Source organism: Oncorhynchus gorbuscha, linkage group LG14, assembly GCF_021184085.1.
Source record: "Oncorhynchus gorbuscha isolate QuinsamMale2020 ecotype Even-year linkage group LG14, OgorEven_v1.0, whole genome shotgun sequence".
NCBI lineage: Eukaryota > Metazoa > Chordata > Actinopteri > Salmoniformes > Salmonidae > Oncorhynchus > Oncorhynchus gorbuscha.
In genome coordinates this window covers 15425045-15440709 of record NC_060186.1, presented here as the reverse complement: position 1 = coordinate 15440709, position 15665 = coordinate 15425045, and positions in this window count along the sequence as shown.

Here is a 15665-nt window from a genome sequence, read left to right as displayed (position 1 = left end):
TCAAGCTCTAAACTCTCAGAGGTAGTAATCATACCTGCGGGGAGAGGGTCATTCTTCTTACCAAACCACATGACCTTTGTTTTGGAGGTGTTCAGAACAAGGTTAAGGGTAGAGAAAGCTTATTGGACACTAAGAAAGCTTTGTTGTTGAGCATTTAACACAAAACCCGGGGAGGCTGCTGAGAATAAAACTGTATCATCTCCATATAAATGGATGAGAGAGCTTCCTACTGCCTGAAATATGTTGTTGATGTAAACTGAGAAGAGTGTGGAGCCTAGGATTGAGCTTTGGGGTACTTTGGGGTGTGCTCCCTCTCCGGCCTCTAGGTCACCAGGCTGCTCGTTATGGCACACACCTGTCACCATCGTTACGCGCATTATGACACTCACTTTGACTCATCACCTCCTTGATTACCTGCCCTATATATGTCACTCCCTTTGGATCCTTCTCCAAGTGGCATTGTCTCTGTTTCTTGTCTGTGCGTTGTTCGTGTTACTTGTTTTGTTAATTTGTTTATTAAAAAAACACTCCCTGAACTTGCTTCCCGACTTTCAGCGCACATCATTACAGAATAAGGCCTCACCAAAGGCCATTCTGAAGTGATATCGGGTCCAGGTGTCAAAACCGGAGCAACATGGGAGCCAGTTTGTCGGATTCCCATGCCTCGGCAGGTTCCCCGTGTCAGCTGGCTTGACGGGTTTCCATACCTCAGCGGGTTCGATAGGTTCCCGTGCCTCGACTGAGGCAACCTGGGAGGTCTCAGCCGGCTCATTTTCCCCTTTTAATGTGTTTCCTTTAATCTTGTGTTGGCCCTGCAGTTAATTCATTCTGAGGGATTTTATTTTTGCTCCTCATGTCATTGTCAACAAAGTGCCACATTGGCCTAAATTCTGGACCACAGCTCAATCTGATAACGAATAATCTAGCTATTGAGCAAGTTGAAGAGACTAAATTACTTGGTGTCACCTTGGATAGTAAACTGTCATGGTCAAAACGTATTGGCTCAATTGTTGTGAAGATGGGGAGCGGTCTGTAATTGATAAAGAGATGCTCTGCTTTTTGACACCACACTCCACAAAGCAAGTCCTGCTGGCTCTAGTTTTTATCTTATCTTGATTATTGCACAGTCATATGGTCAGTTGCGGCAAAGAAGGACCTAGAAAAACTGCAGCTGACCCAGAACAGAGCAGGACGTCTTGCTCTTCACTGTAATCAGAGGGCTAATATCAATATTATGCATGCCTGTCTTTCTTGGCTAAAAGTATACTGACTGCATCACTTCCTGTTTTTATAAGAAACATGTTCAAAATTCCAAATTGTTTGCATAGTCAACATACACATAGAACTGACTATGTGGGATGTGTAAAATGTATGTAGTTCTGTTCTTGTCTATTAATATTCTGTATTATGTCAGGTTTCATATATTATGTGGACCCCAGGAAGAGTACTTGCTACTATCACAACAGCTAATGGGGATCCTAATATAAAACCCCAAATAAACAGTGGTCAACAACAATCAGAAGAAATGTGAATGAAGTATGTTTGAGTTTGAGCACGATTGACATTCCAAAGCATTGAGTGAGATTGAGTGTGGGGATATTCTAACACCCATTTCAAAGGAGAGGTTCAGGGATATAAGCAGTTGTTTCCTCTGGAGAGTGCATGACTTAGCTAAACTACGCGCTCTACTACACTACAGAGGAAGCAGCGAGATTAGTGACATGTTTAAAATGGCTAGAGTGTCACTCAAGTACTGTCACCCAAGTGTTTGTGTGTGTCTGGTGTACGTCCATGCTGAAACCGACATCGCAGTCTGCGTCACAGGCCATGTATGAAGTCCAGTGTTGACAGTCTCCCTGTTACAGGCCAAATGGGTCTGTTCTTGTCCATTACAACAGACAATTTCATTGAATGATATGTTGTTGTGTTTGTCTTTTAAAGCCACGGCTATATTTAAAGTTGAAGCACGCAGACACCTCCTGTGTCTTGGTAATTTGCAGCAGACTGCAATCTAATTCCTGTCCTCTTTCCCCTCCCTCTCTTCCTCCCTCTCCATGCGCCATCACTACTGGTGAGTCAACAGTAGCATGTTACTTGAAAACACTTATAATATAATATAATATATGCCATTTAGCAGACGCTTTTATCCAAAGCGACTTACAGTCATGTGTGCATACATTCTACGTATGGGTGGTCCCGGGGATCGAACCCACTACCCTGGCGTTACAAGCGCCATGCTCTACCAACTGAGCTTGGATTGCAGACTGATTTGAGTACAGAGATCACTGAGGTTGGTGGTTTCACTGTGTGTGGGATGTATTGAATTATTGCAATTCCTCAGGCAGGTGTGTTGTAGTCAGAGTGTTTGTGTGTGTTTCTAGTTATACATATGTCTCTGTTTGTATCTGTGTGCCTGTGAGTGGGAGACAGCTGGTTTTTAAACCAGCTGTTAAAGTTTTATTTCCGCTTGGTGCTTGTGGTTGTGATTAACAACTCCCTTGTGACGTGTGTGTGTGTGTGTGTGTGTGTGTGTGTGTGTGTGTGTGTGTGTGTGTGTGTGTGTGTGTGTGTGTGTGTGTGTGTGTGTGTGTGTGTGTGTGTGTGTGTGTGTGTGTGTGTGTGTGTGTGTGTGTGTGTGTGCTCATGCAAATGAGCATGGATGGACTAGGAGAGGAAGTGACGCAGGAAGCAGCAGAAGAACAAGAGCTGCAGACATTAGGATACACTGCTGCAGAGAAACGGGGGGAGAAAGAGGGAGACAGGTGGAGAGAGAAACTAGCTGTACGTGCAGCACTGCTGAAATGCTCCATCATTTGCTCACAAGAAACAGACGAAGACCAGTTTAGTGTCTGTTTGAGTGTGTGACTGTGCATGTGTGTATGCGTTTGATAACAAGATGTTAACCGTAACGTGGCATGGCATTTGTTTCACCAGAGCCCTCCCGGTTCCTGCTCTCAGCAAACTCTACTGTTGCCAGAGCTATAACAGCTCTAACACAGTTCTAAGTCTCTCTTGAACACTAATCTAGACTGTTCTAGAATGGAAGGGTTTTAGCCCCGAGGTGAGCAGCAGGCTCTAGTCTAGAGCAGGTTGATTCCAGAGCCGAGCAGTCTGGTGGATAGGTATGCATTGTCAGTGTGTCTGGGCTGGCAGAGTTGGCACAGGGGTGGCCTGGGGAGGGTGTGAAATGAAACCTCAGTAGGGTACTGGCAAACAAGGGGAAAACTCCTGCCCACACCTTTATTTTATGAAAATTAGACGTCTACAAATTGCCTTTATAGATCTCCCTTCCTTTACATTTCATATCAGTTATTTATCATTCTGACAATAACTGCAGTTGCATTAGGGTCTTTGTCAGCGGGTAAATGTTATGTGAAAATTATAAAACAACTCTGGCAAGGCTGTCTGAATGTGTGGGCTCGCCAATTAAGCATACTGGAATTTGGATGAGAGAGGGAGGGAGAGGGAGAAAGAGACCGAGAGATGAATAAAGAGAGGTGAAAGAAAGAGCGAGCGAATGAGTGAGAGGGTTGGTTGTCAAGCTGACCAGCAGAGGGGTGGTTTGGGTAGGAACTGAGATGCATTTTCACACAGCAATCACATGAGCTGTACTTGGCAGCCACTATTTGCTTTGATTCTGTCCGGGAGAACAAGACGTTCTCATTCCGGAACCCATCCCGGACCCTGGCCTGCCATGAGGAAGTGGAGCAGTCGTCAAAAGAGAGAGCGAGAGAAAGCATGGAGCCTCATTCAACCCAGAGTGAGAGTTAGAGGGGAAGTGCAGAATGCTACGGCTAGCTAAGTAGGCCACAGGCACAGCGACTGTCACTTGAACGCTGCTGCAGCGTTAGCCATTCTCTAGTGTATGTGTTACCACAGAGTGGAAGAGAGAGTTCATCATTTACTGTACATTAGACCTAATGCGGTTGGCTATATATGAAAAAGCAGGGCAGTGACTAGCTACGTCAGAGCTTCCAATATCCTGTGAAAGACAAATATCGACAGTCAAACTTTGGTTATTAGATTTTTTTAAAAGCAAAGGAAAATTCAGATGTTTCCTTGACGACGCCCCCATGACCACATGACCCTTGGATCTCAATAACCACGACACAGAAGTGGACGTACTATTGTTTCCTTAAAGAGGAAATCCACAGCAGGGGAAACGGTGCCGCCACCCACGGCCGTTGTTATTGTTTTTGTTTTGTTAAAGCAGAGCTGGGAAGCATCATGGTAAAAGGATTGCAGCTTTAAACACAGGTTGATGATCTCTCTAACTCACCTAGTTAAAATACAGAAAAATCCCTGAGAAGAAATCAAATGTTAAGGGATTGTTGTCCAGTCAGAGAGGCAATAAGCAGACCAAGTGGGGATTTCTTGTATAGAGGTCTATGAGAGAGGGTTGTATTTGGTCAATAGAATGTTGTATTGTTAATTTGCTAAGTGAGACTTATTTAATCCAATAAAAGTTTTTGTAATGTTAAGGTTGTTCCGAATGTATTGATATACACTGAGTGTACAAAACACTAATATTCAGTTGCACCCCCTTTTGCCCTCACAATTCGTCAGGGCATGGTATCGAAAGCGTTCCACAGGGATGCTGGCCCATGTTGACTCCCATGCTTCCCAAAGTTGTGTCAAGTTGGCTGGATGTCCTTTGGGTGGTGGACCATTCTTGATACACACAGGAAACTGTTGAGCGTGAAAAACCCAGGAGCGTTGCAGTTCTTGACACACCCAAACTGGTGCACCTGGCACCTACAACCATACCCTGTTCAAAGGCACTTAAATATGTTGTCTTGTCAATTCACCCTCTGAATGGCACATATATACATGTCTCAATTGTCTCAAGGCTTAAAAATCTTTCTTTGACCTGTCTCATCCCCTTTGTCTACATTGATTTGAAGTGACATCAGTAAGGGATCATAGCTTTCACCTGGTCAGTCTATGTCATTGAAAGAGTGGGTTTTACTGATGTTTTGTACACTCAAATATTTGATATCGGAGTTGTCTTTTGTTCACACGAGTATCTGGCCAAACAATGTGCTAGAATGTTCCCACCTGATCTCACCTCCTCCCACCTACCTTTCTGACAACGACTTCCATTGTTAGGGCAGAGACAAGACCATTTCGACATTATATAGATTATCTCTGGTCCAGTTGTTATCTGAAGTCACAGGGAATGAGGTCATCACTTCACTCTAGCCTGGTGGTGAAACAGTGCTCCCTGCTCTAATTTTCAGCTATCCCTCACCACCCTGACACTCTCACCCATCAACAAGTCACACCACTACTGTAAGGAAGATAGCACTATTCCTCTCTTGTGTGAGGATCTAACATCCAGAGGTAGAGAGAAAGGAGACACACACACACACACACAGAGGGAGAGAGAGAGAACAGGAAAGAGACAGAGCACAAACAAATAAAGCAACAGATCGATGGAAGCCCATTTTGGGGCCCCTGCTGTCAACAGACAGGGCTTGTATTTGCATTTGGATTTATTCCCTGTTCTGTCTCTGTGAGCACCCGTCTCTTGAGTGCTACTACTGCTGCTGGGAGATTGACCCCCAGGCTGTCATCTGTCTTTGTCTGACTGGAGGAGGCCTCTCTCTCTCTTTCTGATTCTCTGTCTCTCTCTCTCTCTGATTCGCTCGCTCTCACTCTCTCTCCACGGAGTTGTGTCGTCTCCCAGTGACTACATGAAATGTGATGACTGTGGAGGACTTTGGTTCCCAGTATGAGATGGAAACAGGGTTACATGGGGATAGAAACGGGTACAATGAGGATTAGGATTCCCAGGAAGATGTATTAAACTCTTGTTCTGGACTAATTGATGGTGATAGTGGGTCTCTCACACACACACACACACAAAACACACTCACACATTTCCTCAAATCCAGGATCATTACATTCGTCCCACCCGTTTCCAGGCGTAACTGGCCTAGATTGATGAGTGACTGGCCTAGATTGATGAGTGACTGGCCTAGATTGATGAAAATTGACCTGGAACACTTACCATATTAAGACTTTCCTCTGCTTCTACCCAAGCAAGGTTTTCCAAAAAGTTCCACTGAGTCTAACCATTTAAGTGCTATGTGCAAGTCTATGAAATTATATTTGGCTTAGCTTTACAAAGTTGTTTGATGTTTTGTGCCAAATGTATAATGTGGGTGTAACGGCCGTCATTGGTGGAAGAAGAGGAGGACCAAGGTGCAGAGTGGTATGTGTCCATATTTATGAAATGAACACGGAACTAACAAAGAGAACAACCGAAAACAGTACTGGCTGGTGCAGACACACAACAGAAAATAGAAAATAATCACCCACAAAACACAGGTGAAAAAAGGCTACCCAAGTATGATTCTCAATCAGAGACAACTAACGACACCTGCCTCTGATTGAGAACCATACCAGGCCAAACGCAAAACACAACATAGAAAAACGAACATAGACAACCCACCCAACTCACGCCATGACCATACTAAAACAAAGACATAATAAAATAACTAAGGTCAGAACGTGACAGTGGGATAAAAGGATAACTTTTGTGCATATACAGTACCAGTCAAACGTTTGGACACCTACTCATTCCAGTATTTTACTTTATTTGTACTATTTTCTACAATGTAGAATAATAGTGAAGACATCAAAACTATGAAATTACACATGGAATCATGTAGTAACTAAAGTACGTGCTAAACAAATCAAAATCTATTTGAGATTCTTCAAAGTTGCCACCCTTTTCCTTGATGACAGCTTTGCACACTCTTGGCATTCTCTCAAGTCACCTGGAATGCATTTCAATTAACAGGTGTGCCTTGTTAAAAGTGAATTTGTCGAATTTCTTTCCTTTTTAATGCGTTTTAGTCAATCAGTTGTGTTGTGACAAGGTAGGGGTGGTATACAGAAGATAGCCCTATTTGGTAAAAAACCAAGTCCATATTATGGCAATAACCTGCTCAAACAAGCTAAGAGAAACGACAGTCCATCATTACTTTAAGACATGACAATGACAATTGCAAAATGTCAAGAACTTTTAAAGTTTCTTCAAGTGCAGTCGCAAAAACCATCAAACACTGTAATGAAACTGGCTCTCGTGAGGACCGCCACAGGAAAGAAAGACCCAGAGTTACCCCTTCTGCAGAGGAGAAGTTCATTAGAATTACCAGCCTCAGAAATTGTAGCCCAAATAAATGCTTCACAGAGTGTAAGTAACAGACACATCTCAACATTAACTGTTCAGAGGAGACTGTGTGAATCAGGCCTTCATGGTCGAATTGCTGCAAAGAAACCACTACCTAATGACACCAATAATAAGAAGAGACTTGCTTGGGCCAAGAAACACGAGCAATGGACATTAGACCGGTGGAAATATGTACTTTGTTCTGATGAGTCCAAATTGTCGATTTTTGTTTCCAACGGCGTGCCTTTGTGAGACGAAAGGGTAGGTGAAAGGATGATCTCTCCATGTGTGGTTCCCACCGTAAAGCATGGAGGAGGTGTGATGGTGTGGGGGTGCCTTGCTGGTGACACTGGCGGTGATTTATTTACAATTCAAGGCACACTTAACCAGCATGGCTACCACAGTATTCTGCAGCGATACGCCATCCCATATGGTTTGCGTTTTTTTTTTATAAAACATTTTATTTAACCTTTATTTAACTAGGCAAGTCAGTTAAGAACAAATGCTTATTTTACAATGACGGCCTACCCCAGCCAAACCCTCCCCGAACCTGGATGACGCTGGGCCAATTGCGTGCCGCCCTATGGGGCTCCCGATCACGGCCAGTTGTGATACAGCCCGGAATCACTGAGATGCAGTGCTTTAGACCGCTGCACCACTCGGGAGCATTTAGTAAGACTGTCCTGTTGAAAAACAAATGATAATGACCCAGCACACCTCCAGGCTGTGTAAGTGGTATTTTATTTTACCCCCTTTTTCACCCCAATTTCGTGGTATCCAATTGTTTAGTAGCTACTATCTTGTCTCATCGCTACAACTCCCGTACAGGCTCGGGAGAGACGAAGGTTGAAAGTCATGCGTCCTCCGATACACAACCCAACCAAGCCACACTGCTTCTTAACACAGCACCATCCAACTCGGAACCTTGAGACAAGGATTTCCCTACCGGCCAAACCCTCCCTAACCCGGACAACGCTAGGCCAATTGTGCGTCGCCCCACAGACCTCTCAGTCACAGCCGGTTAGGACAGAGCCTGGGCGCAAACCCAGAGTCTCTGGTGGCGCAGCTGGCGCTGCAGTACAGCGCCCTTAACCGCTGCACCACCCAGGGAGGCCTGTGTAATTTGACCAAGAAGGAGAGTGATTGAGTGACCTGGAAAGCAGTCAACAAGTGCTCAGCATATGTGGGAACTCTTTCAAGACTGTTGGAAATCATTACAGGTGAAGCTGGTTAATGGTGTGCAAAGGTGTCATGAAGGAAAAGGGTGTCTTTGAAGAATCTAAAATCTAAAATATATTTTGATTTGTTTAACAGTTTTTTTGGTTACAACATAATTCCATGTGTTATTTCATAGTTTTGATGTCTTCACTCTTATTCTACAATGCAGAAAATAGTAAAAATCAACAAAAACCCTTGAATGAGTACGTGTGTCCAAGTGTTTGACTGGTACTGTACCTTTTCTATATGTTTTATGTGGAATGAAGAGCTGATTATATTCTATAGGTTGTATCTCTATGGCGCTGACTGTGCTGCTTCAAGACTTTTCTTTAGCTCAAGGCCTTTGCTTTGACTCCACAGCAACCAGCGCCAGACACGTGGGCAGCTGGCTGGAAAACAGAGTCAGAGCAGCTCAACGTCACACACACCCAAAAACATGTCACATGTCATGTCACGCACAAAGTAATGTCACATGCTATGTTTACACTGTGCCTGTACCTGTGTGGGTGGAGGAGGAAGTTATTTGTGACTTTGTTCCTGGTGTTGTCATGCCCTTGTTGTCATGCCCCACTGGCCTCCACTGAGCTGGATCATGATAGAGCCGGGGGCAGACCTCGAGCACTCTGGGACAGACTTATCACTCTCACTACTCACAATGTCTTCTATCTGTCTATTGTCTGTCTGTCTGTCTGTCTGTCTGTCTGTCTGTCTGTCTGTCTGTCTGTCTGTCTGTCTGTCTGTCTGTCTGTCTGTCTGTCTGTCTGTCTGTCTGTCTGTCTGTCTGTCTGTCTGTCTGTCTGTCTGTCTGTCTGTCTGTCTGTCTGTCTGTCTGTCTGTCTGTCTGTCTGTCTGTCTGTCTGTCTGTCTGTCTGTCTGTCTGTCTGTCTGTCTGTCTGTCTGCATCTCCAATAGATGAGTATTACACATGCATAAACACAAACTGACACACTCTGTCTCTCTCTCTCTCTCTCTCTCTCTCTCTCTCTCTCTCTCTCTCTCTCTCTCTCTCTCTCTCTCTCTCTCTCTCTCTCTCTCTCTCTCTCTCTCTCTCTTCCCTCTCTTTTCGTTGACACTTTCCCAAAGGGATGTCTGGTATACATTTATGTCATCAAAATTCATCATGCTTGACACTGGCAGTAATAGTGGTGTCATGGTTACTGCTGAGCGGAAGAATAAAACACAACACACATTGTTGCCCTGATCATACTTAAGAGCCAAGGCCATATTTCTTATATTATTTATCAGTAATGTTGACTCTTAATTTTACATTTTATATATATATGTGTTACTGCGTCATGCATGGTGTTTACTGAATGTGTTCAAGCATAATTTAATAGGTGGCAGGGTAGCCTAGTGGTTCGAATGTTGGACTAGTAACCGGAAGGTTGCAAGTTCAAACCCCTGAGCTGACATGGTAAAAATCTGTCGTTCTGCCCCTGAACAGGCAGTTAACCCACTGTTCCTAGGCCGTCATTGAAACTAAGAAAATAATTTGTTCTTAACTGGCTTGCCTGGTAAAATAAATAAAAATAGGTCATTTGGCAGTTGTACACTTTACCTCCACTAGGTGTCCCTACCACCTCAGCGCTGATGCACTTTCTGTTAATCTAGTTTGCTCCGAAATGCCGGCGCTATGACATGTACAAAACATGGTTTTACATAGTGAGTTCAAGAGGTTAGTGCTACTGATCCTCACTTTCTTCAGGTTTCACCCTCCTACTGGCCTGTGTGTGTTCAAAGGAGCACTTCACAGACACTCACCATAGAGCCCCACAGTGGAGGTGTCATAATAGCCAGAAAACCTAACGGTCAAACAGGGAAATGGTTCCAAATGTTTTTCCACCATTCATATTTCTCATAGAGGATTTTAGAAACACTTCAAATAAGGGCTGTGTTTCGTGCAGGCTTACAGTGATGTGATGATAACCATGTAAATCTCTCTCGGACAAGGTGACTTATATTCAGCTCTATTTACTCTCAGATTCAAAAATGATAATTAGCATCAAAGTAGACATCATGCAAGACTACAAATCCCTGCAAGCTCCCGCATGTCATGTCTAGCTCACACGTTTGCTAACAGATATTGTGTCAATTTAAAACTTGCACAAAACAGTTCACAGAATTGTCAATTTAAAGAAATGTAGTCAATTTATTCATTACTACATTTAGCTAACATTAGATAGTTAATCCAGAGATTCTTAATTTTGCCTTAATCCGGTATTCTCGTCCAGATCATGATGACATTTGTAGTTCTTTATGATAGCCACATTAGCAGATAATTATTTGGGGGGAGGGAGGATATAGGTGAATATATAGGTGAATATATTGATAAAAGTCACCTTGTTCTTGGGAGATTTACACGATTATCAAAACGTCACGCCAGAGTAAGCATACACGAAACACAGCCCTTATTTTAAATGTTTATAAAATTACCTAAGGGAAACCTATGGGAAAATGAAAAAAGATTGGAACCATTTCCCTGTTTGACTGCTAGGTTTTATGGGTATTATGAATCATACTGTGGTACTCTATAGACCTGCAGAGTTACCTGGAACTCTACTGTTTTGTGTGTATGTGTCCACTGTCTTGCTGTGATGATAAATGGGGATGAGTGTTTTTCCTTGCCCCCCGTGAGAGGTCCTGCATTGAAATCAGTGCAAAGTACGTCTGTGGGAGTGGTACATTGCATCGAAGTGTCCTCTCTTACACACACACACACACACACACACACACACACACACACACACACACACACACACACACACACACACACACACACACACACACACACACACACACACACACACACACACACACACACACACACACACACACACACACACACACACGTTTGTTTTACTATCCTTGTGGGGCCCAAACAGTTGATTCCCATTCGAAATCAGATTTTCCCTAACCCCCAAACCTAACCTTAACCTCTAACCCTAACTCCTAACGCCTAACCCAAATTGTAACCCTAAATCTAACCTCTACGCCTAAAATGTCCTTTTTCCTTGTGGGGACTGGCGAAATGTCCCCACTTGTCCGAATGTTCCTTGTTTTACTATCCTTGTGGGGAATACTGTCCTTGTGAGGACTTCTGGTCCCCACAAGGACAATAAAACTAAAAACACACACACGTGGAGGGTGCTGCCCTCAGATCCTCTAATGGCATTAGTCAGGCCTCACCAAAGGAGCATAGCTGCTGTTTGTTTCAATTAAGAGCATGTCAAGACCAAGTCCCACACGGAGCTGGAGTGAGCTCTGCCTAATTTAGCTAATTTCTTATTTATGAGAGAGAATGCAAGTAATACAACTACCCGGTCGCATTCACAGGTTGTATCACATTTTCACTTCATTTCATTACAGTACAACGGTTTGATTTGTTTGATCGTAGCTAGCTACTTAGCTAGCTACATAGCCGTCTTTGTATCAAAGATAATTGTGTAGTCTAGAGCGATTTTCTAGGTTCGCTAGCCATCTATTGTCGTTCTTTTAACGCAACGTAACGTAAACAACACTGCTAGCTAGCCTGCTAGCCCCCGAATAGCAACACTGCAGAAACTATTACACTCAACGGAACGACTTGATTAGTGTAGTGTCAACAACGCACCCACTGCCAGCTGGCCTACTTCAGCAGTACTGTATCATTTTAATCATTTTAGTCAATAAGATTCTTGCTACGTAGCTTAACTTTCTGAACATTCGAGACGTGTAGTCCACTTGTCATTCCAATCTCCTTTGCATTAGCGTAGCCTCTTCTGTAGCCTGTCAACTATGTGTCTGTTTATCCCTGTTCTCTCCTCTCTGCACAGACCATACAAACGCTCCTCACCGCGTGGCCGCGGCCACCCTACTCTGGTGGTCCCAGCGCGCACGACCCACGTGGAGTTCCAGGTCTCCGGTAGCCTCTGGAACTGCCAATCTGCGGTCAACAAGGCAGAGTTCATCTCAGCCTATGCCTCCCTCCAGTCCCTCGACTTCTTGGCACTGACGGAAACATGGATCACCACAGACAACACTGCTACTCCTACTGCTCTCTCTTCGTCCGCCCACGTGTTCTCGCACACCCGAGAGCGTCTGGTCAGCGGGGTGGTGGCACCGGGATCCTCATCTCTCCCAAGTGGTCATTCTCTCTTTCTCCCCTTACCCATCTGTCTATCGCCTCCTTTGAATTCCATGCTGTCACAGTTACTAGCCCTTTCAAGCTTAACATCCTTATCATTTATCGCCCTCCAGGTTCCCTCGGAGAGTTCATCAATGAGCTTGATGCCTTGATAAGCTCCTTTCCTGAGGACGGCTCACCTCTCACAGTTCTGGGCGACTTTAACCTCCCCACGTCTACCTTTGACTCTTTCCTCTCTGCCTCCTTCTTTCCACTCCTCTCCTCTTTTGACCTCACCCTCTCACCTTCCCCCCTACTCACAAGGCAGGCAATACGCTCGACCTCATCTTTACTAGATGCTGTTCTTCCACTAACCTCATTGCAACTCCCCTCCAAGTCTCCGACCACTGCCTTGTATCCTTTTCCCTCTCGCTCTCATCCAACACCTCCCACACTGCCCCTACTCGGATGGTATCACGCCGTCCCAACCTTCGCTCTCTCTCCCCCGCTACTCTCTCCTCTTCCATCCTATCATCTCTTCCCTCCGCTCAAACCTTCTCCCACCTATCTCCTGATTCTGCCTCCTCAACCCTCCTCTCCTCCCTCTCTGCATCCCTTGACTCTCTATGTCCCCTATCCTCCAGGCCGGCTCGGTCCTCCCCTCCCGCTCCGTGGCTCGATGACTCATTGCGAGCTCACAGAACAGGGCTCCGGGCAGCCGAGCGGAAATGGAGGAAAACTCGCCTCCCTGCGGACCTGGCATCCTTTCACTCCCTCCTCTCTACATTTTCCTCCTCTGTCTCTGCTGCTAAAGCCACTTTCTACCACGCTAAATTCCAAGCATCTGCCTCTAACCCTAGGAAGCTCTTTGCCACCTTCTCCTCCCTCCTGAATCCTCCGCCCCCCCCCCCCTCCTCCCTCTCTGCAGATGACTTCGTCAACCATTTTGAAAAGAAGGTCGACGACATCCGATCCTCGTTTGCTAAGTCAAACGACACCGCTGGTTCTGCTCACACTGCCCTACCCTGTGCTCTGACCTCTTTCTCCCCTCTCTCTCCAGATGAAATCTCGCGTCTTGTGACGGCCGGCCGCCCAACAACCTGCCCGCTTGACCCTATCCCCTCCTCTCTTCTCCAGACCATTTCCGGAGACCTTCTCCCTTACCTCACCTCGCTCATCAACTCATCCCTGACCGTTGGCTACGTCCCTTCCGTCTTCAAGAGAGCGAGAGTTGCACCCCTTCTGAAAAAACCTACACTCGATCCCTCCGATGTCAACAATTACAGACCAGTATCCCTTCTTTCTTTTCTCTCCAAAACTCTTGAACGTGCCGTCCTTGGCCAGCTCTCCCGCTATCTCTCTCTGAATGACCTTCTTGATCCAAATCAGTCAGGTTTCAAGACTAGTCATTCAACTGAGACTGCTCTCCTCTGTATCACGGAGGCGCTCCGCACTGCTAAAGCTAACTCTCTCTCCTCTGCTCTCATCCTTCTAGATCTATCGGCTGCCTTCGATACTGTGAACCATCAGATCCTCCTCTCCACCCTCTCCGAGTTGGGCATCTCCGGCGCGGCCCACGCTTGGATTGCGTCCTACCTGACAGGTCGCTCCTACCAGGTGGCGTGGCGAGAATCTGTCTCCTCACCACGCGCTCTCACCACTGGTGTCCACCAGGGCTCTGTTCTTGGCCCTCTCCTATTCTCGCTATACACCAAGTCACTTGGCTCTGTCATAACCTCACATGGTCTCTCTTATCATTGCTATGCAGACGACACACAATTAATCTTCTCCTTTCCCCCTTCTGATGACCAGGTGGCGAATCGCATCTCTGCATGTCTGGCAGACATATCAGTGTGGATGACGGATCACCACCTCAAGCTGAACCTCGGCAAGACGGAGCTGCTCTTCCTCCCGGGGAAGGACTGCCCGTTCCATGATCTCGCCATCACGGTTGACAACTCCATTGTGTCCTCCTCCCAGAGCGCCAAGAACCTTGGCGTGATCCTGGACAACACCCTGTCGTTCTCAACTAACATCAAGGCGGTGGCCCGTTCCTGTAGGTTCATGCTCTACAACATCCGCAGAGTACGACCCTGCCTCACACAGGAAGCGGCGCAGGTCCTAATCCAGGCACTTGTCATCTCCCGTCTGGATTACTGCAACTCGCTGTTGGCTGGGCTCCCTGCCTGTGCCATTAAACCCCTTCAACTCATCCAGAACGCCGCAGCCCGTCTGGTGTTCAACCTTCCCAAGTTCTCTCACGTCACCCCGCTCCTCCGTTCTCTCCACTGGCTTCCAGTTGAAGCTCGCATCCGCTACAAGACCATGGTGCTTGCCTACGGAGCTGTGAGGGGAACGGCACCTCAGTACCTCCAGGCTCTGATCAGGCCCTACACCCAAACAAGGGCACTGCGTTCATCCACCTCTGGCCTGCTCGCCTCCCTACCACTGAGGAAGTACAGCTCCCGCTCAGCCCAGTCAAAACTGTTCGCTGCCCTGGCCCCCCAATGGTGGAACAAACTCCCTCACGACGCCAGGACAGCGGAGTCAATCACCACCTTCCGGAGACACCTGAAACCCCACCTCTTTAAGGAATACCTAGGATAGGTTAAGTAATCCCTCTCACCCCACCCCCCCTAAGTTTTAGATGCACTATTGTTAAGTGACTGTCCCACTGGATGTCATAAGGTGAATGCACCAATTTGTAAGTCGCTCTGGATAAGAGCGTCTGCTAAATGACTTAAATGTAATGTAAAATGTAATAAACATTCTGTTCTTTCGCTCGCTCGCTCTCTCTCTCTCTCTCTCTCTCTCTCTCTCTCTCTCTCTCTCTCTCTCTCTCTCTCTCTCTCTCTCTCTCTCTCTCTCTCTCTCTCTCTCTCTCTCTCTTTCGCTCTCTCTCTGAATGTTAAATCTTCACACAAGAGAGGGATAGTGCTATCTTCCTTACAGTAGTGGTGTGACTTGTTGATGGGTGAGAGAGTGTCAGGATGGAGAGGGATAGCTGAAAATTAGAGCAGGGAGCAGCAGACACTGTTTCACCACCAGGCTAGAGTGAAGTGATGACCTCATTTCCTGTGACTTCAGAGAAGAACTGGACAAGAGATAATCTATATAATGTCGAAATGCTCTTGTCCCTGCCCTAACAATGGAAGTCGTTGTCGT